The sequence below is a fragment of the Canis aureus genome, chromosome 18 (genome assembly GCF_053574225.1).
Source record: "Canis aureus isolate CA01 chromosome 18, VMU_Caureus_v.1.0, whole genome shotgun sequence".
NCBI classification, from domain to species: Eukaryota; Metazoa; Chordata; class Mammalia; order Carnivora; family Canidae; genus Canis; species Canis aureus.
Genome location: NC_135628.1, coordinates 17,181,594 through 17,189,621, shown reverse-complemented (window position 1 = coordinate 17,189,621; position 8,028 = coordinate 17,181,594). Strand labels below are relative to the sequence as shown.

The 8,028-nt window shown below is 40.2% G+C and overlaps 1 long non-coding RNA gene across 2 annotated transcripts in view; it reads right to left on the bottom strand.

Moving 5' to 3' along the window:
• Positions 1-685: 685 nt before the first annotated feature.
• LOC144288632 (uncharacterized) overlaps positions 686-8,028 on the bottom strand; it is a 55,545-nt gene continuing 48,202 nt past the window's right edge. The window contains exons 8-9 of one of the 2 annotated variants that reach the window (XR_013356583.1): positions 5,052-5,159; positions 686-1,370 (exon numbers count right to left, since the gene is read on the bottom strand). This is a non-coding gene — a long non-coding RNA (uncharacterized LOC144288632). Of the gene's footprint in view, positions 1,371-5,051; positions 5,160-7,729; positions 7,989-8,028 lie in introns of those variants that run through there. The other variant, XR_013356584.1, reaches the window with a different exon arrangement.

The following is an 8,028-nucleotide window of genomic DNA, read 5'->3' as shown; positions in this document are numbered from 1 at the left end:
TGTGCCTCAAGATCGAGAATCTGGTTGAATAAAGCTTCCTTCCACCCACAAAGGTTCTAATTTTGAGGCCCACAATGAAGGTCTCAATTAAATAAACCTGCTTTACCCAGCAAAATAACATGCAGTTTTGAAAAATACTATATGCCACAATTTTTTGGCTACTGTTGGCTAACAAAATTAAACTCAACCGTTTCTTTCAAATATCTCAATTTGCCATTTAGATGGGATTTTAAACACACTATTCCCCTTTGTTGCCATGGTTACAGGTTTGGGCCCTCATGGGTGACAGGAAAGTATCACAGTACTGGTTCCTGTTTGAATACACATGTTCTCTGGGTCTCGCCTTGCAGGGAGAGGGGAGGCCGGAATCACCTCACTCCCACAGCAAGGTAAACCCATGTATCAAATGACACTCAGAGCTGGGAAAATCGCCCACAGCAGGGACAGATTACCTCTTCCAGTCACTATGGAGAACGATTCAAATTCTGGCTTTAATGAGCCCAGATAGAGTCCTTCTCCTCCCCACCAATGTGACACTTTGCAGACATTTTATATATCAAGGAAATATTTAACAGAAACGTGCTTCCAAGAATGCCTACCGAGCTGGCTCTAGGCATCTTCCAGCGTTGTGGGGGTCAATTAAAAGAACCAATCAATTGTTTTTAAAACTTTAAAATATTTTTTTAAAAAAGTGGGGGGAAAAGAAAGTGGACAAAAAGTAATGTTAAATAGCACGGAGCATGACTAATGGCGCTAGCATGTTAAAATCATTGGGAAAATGTCCTTGGAAGACAAATGAATTTTCAGCAGAATAATTAACTTAATTAACAAATTTGCATGCATATTCATCAGGCTATTGAAGTCTTTCCAGCCCAGCTTGATGAGCGTTGGTGTAATAATTGTCTCATTTACATTCTGCAATCTACTACAATTTAGGGCATGCAAAAAAAGCCGACCTCTTCCCTTTGACTTTCTTTAGGACCCACAAACTCCTAATAACACGACCATCACCCACTCAGTGGCCTCAAGTTCCGGCCTTTGGAGAGAACCCCCAGAGAGAGTTGATGGTGGTTTCCCCATCCCCCAGCCTTCCTCTTCTTTCTTCTTTTATTTATTTTTTTCCCTTTTGGCCCAGGTTCTCTGTTTTTGCCTCTGCTTGCTCTCCTGGGTAAATCTTGGCACCAGTTCTGACTTCAAATCTCCTGGGTCGCCAGACTGCATCATGTAAAAATTGCCATTTCCCTCTATCTCTGCAGGGCAATCTTTAAAGGCAGTAAGGTGTGACGCTCCAGACTGGCAGCTTGGCAAGACGAAGCCCATGGATACCAGCACACGGGAATCTGGACCGTTCACTCTGACAGCAGTCAGCACTGGGAACAAAAGGAATGGAGGAAAAAAAGCGCAAATGTATTTTTACATATTGTAGGCATATGGCCACAAGACCAGCAGAAATATATTTAATTACCAATTGCGCGCATTGAGGAGAAAAACACTGGGAAAAAAAAAAAAACCCTGTGTACACAGCAATATTATTCTACTTTTAACTTTTCACCTCCTTTTTTTTTTTTTTAATTGAAGATAAAAGGGATGTGGATTAGAATCGAAAAGGGTTATCTGCTGGAATCCTCCTATCAAAGGTGATGCCAGTTTTTCATGTGCCTTCCTCAGTAGCGGAACATTATTGTAGGAAATGTAAGTTTTCTTTTTATGATTTTAATTATAAAATAATTTTACTAAGGTATTTTTTGAGGGGAGGCCCGGGGGGACCCGTTTTGAACTGTAACAATTAGACAATTTCACTGTTCTATTGAAACTCTACTTCCAACGTTACACATTAGTTTAGGCCTTAACAATGAATGAACAGCCCTTGAAAAATTATAGTCCTGTTCCTTCCTATGAAATCAGAACAGTTCAACCCACGTTTATTGCTGCTTCTTGTCTGTCAGGCACTGTGGTAGCCAATGGTGGGACAGGGATGAATCAAATACAGTCCCTGTACTCAAGAAACTTATGGTCTGGGGTGTCTGGGTAGCTCAATGGTTGAGCATCTGCCTTTGGCTCAGGTTGTGATCCCAGGGTCCTGGGATGGAGTCCTGCATCAGGGCCCCTGCAGGGAGCCTGCTTCTCCCTCTTGCCTATGTCTCTGCCTGCCTCTCTGTGTCTCTCATGAATACATAAATAAAATCTAAACAAACAAACAACAAGAAGCTCATGGTCTAAGATGGGAGACAAATACATATAGGCATAATCATAATATTAAATTATTAAAATGATAACCAAAATTAGAACTGTAATTATAATACACATAATAAAATAGGTGCAATATAATTAGGTAGGTATTTCGATACAGGGGCCACAGGGGACTGACTCTCAGGTCAGCCTGGGAGTCAGTCACTCAGAAGACCCAGGAAGGTCTGAGCAAAGGTGTGCGTAAGAAGTCCCATGGTTTCCCTCTATCCTGTTGATCCTGTTCCATCAGTCATAAACCTGGTGAAAAACTGTACCTGAATCAATGTGTTAGAACATCCTGCTCCCCTAATCAACAGCATCTGGGGAGGGTGGAGTTGGGTAGACACCTCTATCAGGCAGAACTTTGTGTCATCTGGTCACCAGTGGTCAGGTGGCTGTGGCTGGAGCTCAGAGGCATGTCCAGTGAGAGTCTATGCTCAGTGGGTCACAAGTATGCTCTGAGAGGTGCTGGAGAGTGACAACTATAGCAGGTAGCAGAGGCAGCAGCCCCAGGATTGGGCTCCTGTTGGGGGAGTTGACTACATGACCCAGTTGGTGGCCATGGACTCTAATCAGGAAGAGAAAGCCCAAGGATCAGGGCAGGTAAATATGTCCCAACAAACTAGGAGCCAGGCCTTAGGTTTTCTAGCCCTAATAGCTGATACCAGACAGGTGTGCCCATCAGATTGACACTTCTGAGAATTGTGTGAATCTCTTCCTGGTCTCCGAAGGGTTTACAGAAAGGCAGATATAGAGAGAGGTCTCCCACCCTGGGGATGGTATAGTTGCAATAATCATCAGAAACTGGTCCCATCTTCACTGGAGCAAGTTTGGTTTATTTGGGGGTTTGGCCTTGGAGAGGCTAACACTTAAAGAAAAGACCAAGGCTCAAATGGATCCAATTTCTTGCACATGAGTTGTACTGACTTAGTTATTAGTGAGCTCAAGTGGCACTAAGTGACAGAGTCTAGGGTTTTTCAAAAGCCAAACTCTATATTCTTAATCACTTAGCTCCACTGTCTATATTGAAATTATTATTTAAGAGGCCAAACACTATAAACATTTAGGGTACAAGACTGCAGATTTGGCTGCTTTATTGGCCATGTGGGGTTTGAAGCTTCAGCTCCTCATCCAGTAGAAAAAAAACTAATTCAAATAATTAGGTAGTAGAGGGAGCTAGCTATGTTTTTTACCTGCAAAATGTGGATTTTGTCTGTACCTGGAATAGCATATTCCAAATAGCCTTCCCATTGCCTAAGTAAGTCCATAATACTATTTCTCAATTTGGTTGAAACATGCAAGTTTGGTTGATTTCATGAACGTTAAAGTGGAGTTATCAGGTTCTGTAGACACTACATGATAACTTTTAAAAGTCTTCAGAGTAAAGTAAGAATGATACTATCACAAATCTAGAACAATGCCTCGGTAAATTAGGTACCTACTATTACGTTCTTAAAATTCATGGCATCAAACATAGTGATTTTCTGTCTCCCAGATACATATGGAATGTCTTAAAGGAAAAGTAATTCCTTAAAATTAAGATTCAAAGGGATTTAAAAAAAAAAGAAGTTAAATTTGAATAGAAATACATATAAAATTGGTTTCTGAGCTTCCTAGAAGGCAACATAAAAAAGGAAATATGGAAAATTCCATTATTTTTCATTATCAGCAAGGAAGAAACATATTAGTTCCTCAGGAAGAGAAAGCATTCAACATGCATACAACAGCATACAAGTCTATGTTGTAAGACATAAACATCACATAGACTTGACCATTAAAAAGAAAGAACAGTTTAAAGTCTTTGTAATGATGTAGATTGTAGTACAATTCAAGAACTGTAATAAAATACATTCTTTCCTTTAAAACTAGAATGAAGGAGATATTCTTATCAAGGCATTAATTCAGGGGGCCTCTAGGCCCTGATGCGCAGATCTTGGTCCACAAGGCAGCACTATTTGGTTATGTATTCATAAAGGCAAATATTTGTTGATTACCTGATCTGTGCCATTCATGTTTCTAGGGCCGGGGATGAGTGATAAAAAAGAAAAAAAAATCCCTGTTCACAATCCAAATTAAAATGATTCCAGCACATTAATATAAAATTTTATAGTTTTAATTGTTACCATGATGTGTGATGAATGAATTATGGGTTAATCAACTTACATGATGCTTTACGGTTTACAAAATGTTTTCATACATCATTACAACCCAAGTATCCTTATGGAAGCATTGGGACATGCCAGGTATTGGACTGATGTTCCTGGCCACAGAGCCTTGATACATCATGAAAGTGATTGTGATTTTATTTTTCCATTAGAAAGGATATACTTGAGAGCTCATTTCAGAACTTAGCAAGACAATGAGCTAGTGCCACAAGAGGCCTTAACATACCTTGATGTGTTTAAGAGTTGAACACTACACTTAGTGACACCTGGTTTAATGAACATCTCAATTTTTTTACATCCCATGAAGTGTTGCAGGACTTTTGGCAAAATGTGAGGTTGTTGTGCTAGACACAGTGAGGAACTATGAATAACTGTTAGATGATAACTACTCGTCCCTATCTCAAGGCAATGATTGTGAGTCATATGGTCCACTCAGGCTCTCGAGCCCTGTATTCTCCTTCCTCAGCATGCCTATTGTGCACAATGGGTGAAGAATTCTGCTTCTTTTCCAGTTAATTAACCCACATGCTAATGATACTGTTCCGTCCTTGGTTAATTCAGAGTAACCTCCAGCTGTCTGCCTCCTGTCTGTTTAGAAGCTTTTGGTGATGAAGGTAGAGTAGAGCCCATGAGAAAGAAACTGCTGCATATACTCACCAGCACAGGCAGATGATATTCGGGTAGGGTGATCATCTCAACCCAGTTGGCCCAGAACTTATTTGGTTTCAGCACTGGAAGTCCCAAGTCCTGGTAACCCCTTAATTCCTATGCAAATAGAACCAGGATTGGTCACTGCCAGTACTGGGAACCATCGGTATAATCAGTAAGTAACAAATGAACACTTCCATCATTGAGTAAAATACAAGGGGGTAGGTAACATTTGGTGTCTTGGTTTGAATTCCCTTGAAAACAGGTCTTGAGTCAAAGATTCCAAGTGAAGGTAATTTATTGGGAGGTGATCCTAGGAAACAGTGGTAGGAGAGTGGAGAAATGAGGCAGGAAAGCAAGGTGCCACTTGGAACCTAATCTTATTGATTAAACTGGGAAATGGTGTCTACATATCCCAGAGTCATGCTACCACATGGCAGGAGGATCGGGATAAGCACAGTCATTATTAGTTGAAGTTTCTTTTTACTAGCACAGGATGAGGTTGCTAATTTGATCTGCCAAGCCAATGGGCAGAGTGGACCTCAGCAGTCAGAGAAAGCCCTCTGACTTTCATGGATTGCAGGAGGAAGCTCTGCCATTGTACACTAAAATGGTGAGGGACAAAGGGCCATGCAGAGGTCATTGATAGTGCTGCTACAGTGGATCTACATTGCTTTCCATGTCAACAAATTCCAAAGAATTGAACTCTTCCCTCTGAGGACCCAGGCTCAGAGATGGATGCCTGTTTGGTAAGGGGTGAAAGAAATGTGATGGATATGGAGAAATTCAAAGTGTGGGTGCATGTGTGAAAGGCAGGAGACTTTATTGCCTCTGAATAATGCTTGAAACCTGTTCTACTCATTAGTAATTATCATATGGCCAAACTAGATATGTGGGATTAGTTGGAATCTTATAAGTAGACTTAAATTATGTCACTTCAAACATTCATTGATTTTTAGGGACAAGACTTTTCAACTTAAGGGTCTCATTGCATTACTTATCAGGTCTCATTATTATAAAGAATTTGTTTCTTTTTTTACTTACATTCTTCCCTCAGCCATTAAAAACTATTTTAGTATTTCTATCTTTGAGATGGACAAAGTTTGTCTCTCTGGTCTCCCTTGGAAACACCAAGAACAGGACCTCAGTTTGAAGTTTGTAAAGTGTTTAGAGTGGAATGCAATGGCAACGTCTGCATCCAGGAATCCTGGCCAGGTGCCTGGGGTTGGTGACCAGTCATCCCAGCCATCTAGGCTGATCATCAGTCACCTACATGACCTGATGGATACATCTGCCAAATGGACATGCTTGAACCTGGTTAGAAGCTGAAGATTCAATCAGCCATTGTTCAAGATTAACGAAGACAATAGGTGAGCAGAATCCACGAGTCATCAAAAACCTCAAGGCAGAGACTACAGGGAGAGTCTGTTGGTAGGGAAGCCATCTTAACAAATACAGAGCAGCTGTGTGGAGCTGTGTGGCCATGATGGCCATGATGATGCTCACTAGAATGAGCAGCAATGTTCACCTGCCATGGAGAGGAAAGGGCAACCAAATGACTCAACATGGTTTGTGTCCTAGAAGTTGATCCAGGGTTCATGAGTGTGAGTATGAGGCTGTTTTCTGTATTCTTCAGTTCCTGTATTCAGCTTTATAAGAAACCCTGTTAATTGAAGGAAACTGGGTAACCTCATCTACCTTAAGGAGCCCAACTAACCTATCTTTTATATGCTTGAAATAATTTCTCACCTTTCTCTGATTTATGCTAAATAATTTTAATTTTATCAGTATTTTTTACTCTCACAAATTTTTTTGATAAGTTTTCATTAGCCATGATCTATCTCATCCTGTCATTTCACCCTTTGGAATTGTTCTATTTATTTTTATTTTTAAAATGTTTTCACTTTTATTGAGGTACAATTGTCAAATAAAATTGTAAGATATTTAAAGTATGATATGGTGATTTTACATATATATACATTGTGTATACTGACAGTTTTCTTTTAAGTAAACTCTATGCCCAACGTGGGGCTCGAACTAACTACCCCAGGATCTAGTTGCATGCTCTACTGACTGAGCCAGCCCAGTGCTCCTTTATAATGTTAACAATATTTTCATTTTATTTTTTTAAAGATTTTATTTATTCATGAGAGAGAGAAAGAGGCAGAGACACAGGCAGAGGGAGAAGTAGGTTCCATGTAGGCAGCCTGACGTGGGACTCAATCCCAGGTCTCCAGGATCACACCCTGGACTGAAGGCGGTACTAAACCACTGAGCCACCCAGGCTGCCCTAAGTAAGGTTCGTTCTTTCTTTCTTTCTTTCTTTCTTTCTTTCTTTCTTTCTCTCTCTCTCTCTCTTTCTTTCTCTTTCTTTCTTTCTTTCTTTCTTTCTTTCTTTCTTTTTCTTTCTTTCTTTCTTTCTTTCTTTCTTTCTTTCTTTCTTTCTTTCTCTTTCTTTCTTTCCTTTTTTTTTGTATATGTTTTTATTGGAGTTCGATTTGCCAACATACAGCATAACACCCAGTGCTCATCCCATCAAGTGCCCCCCTCATTGCAGGTCACCCAGTCACCCCATCCCCCCGCCCACCTCCCTTTCCACTACCCCTTTTTGTTTCCCACAGTTAGGAGTCTCTCATGTTCTATCACCCTCACTGATATTTCCCACTCATTTTTTCTCCTTTCCCCTTTATTCCTTTTCACTATTTTTTATATTCCCCAAATGAATGAGACCATATAATGTTTGTACAGTCTCTTCAATAATGGTGCTGGGAAAATTGGACATGTGCAGAAGAATGAAACTAGATCATTCTCTTATACCACACACGAAGATAAACTCAAAATGGATGAAAGATCTAAATGTGAGTCCAAAATCCATCAAAATCCTAGAGGAGAACACAGGCAACATCTTTTTTGAACTTGGCCACAGCAACTTCTTGCAAGATACATCTATGAAGGCAAGGGAAACAAAAGCAAAAATAAATTATTG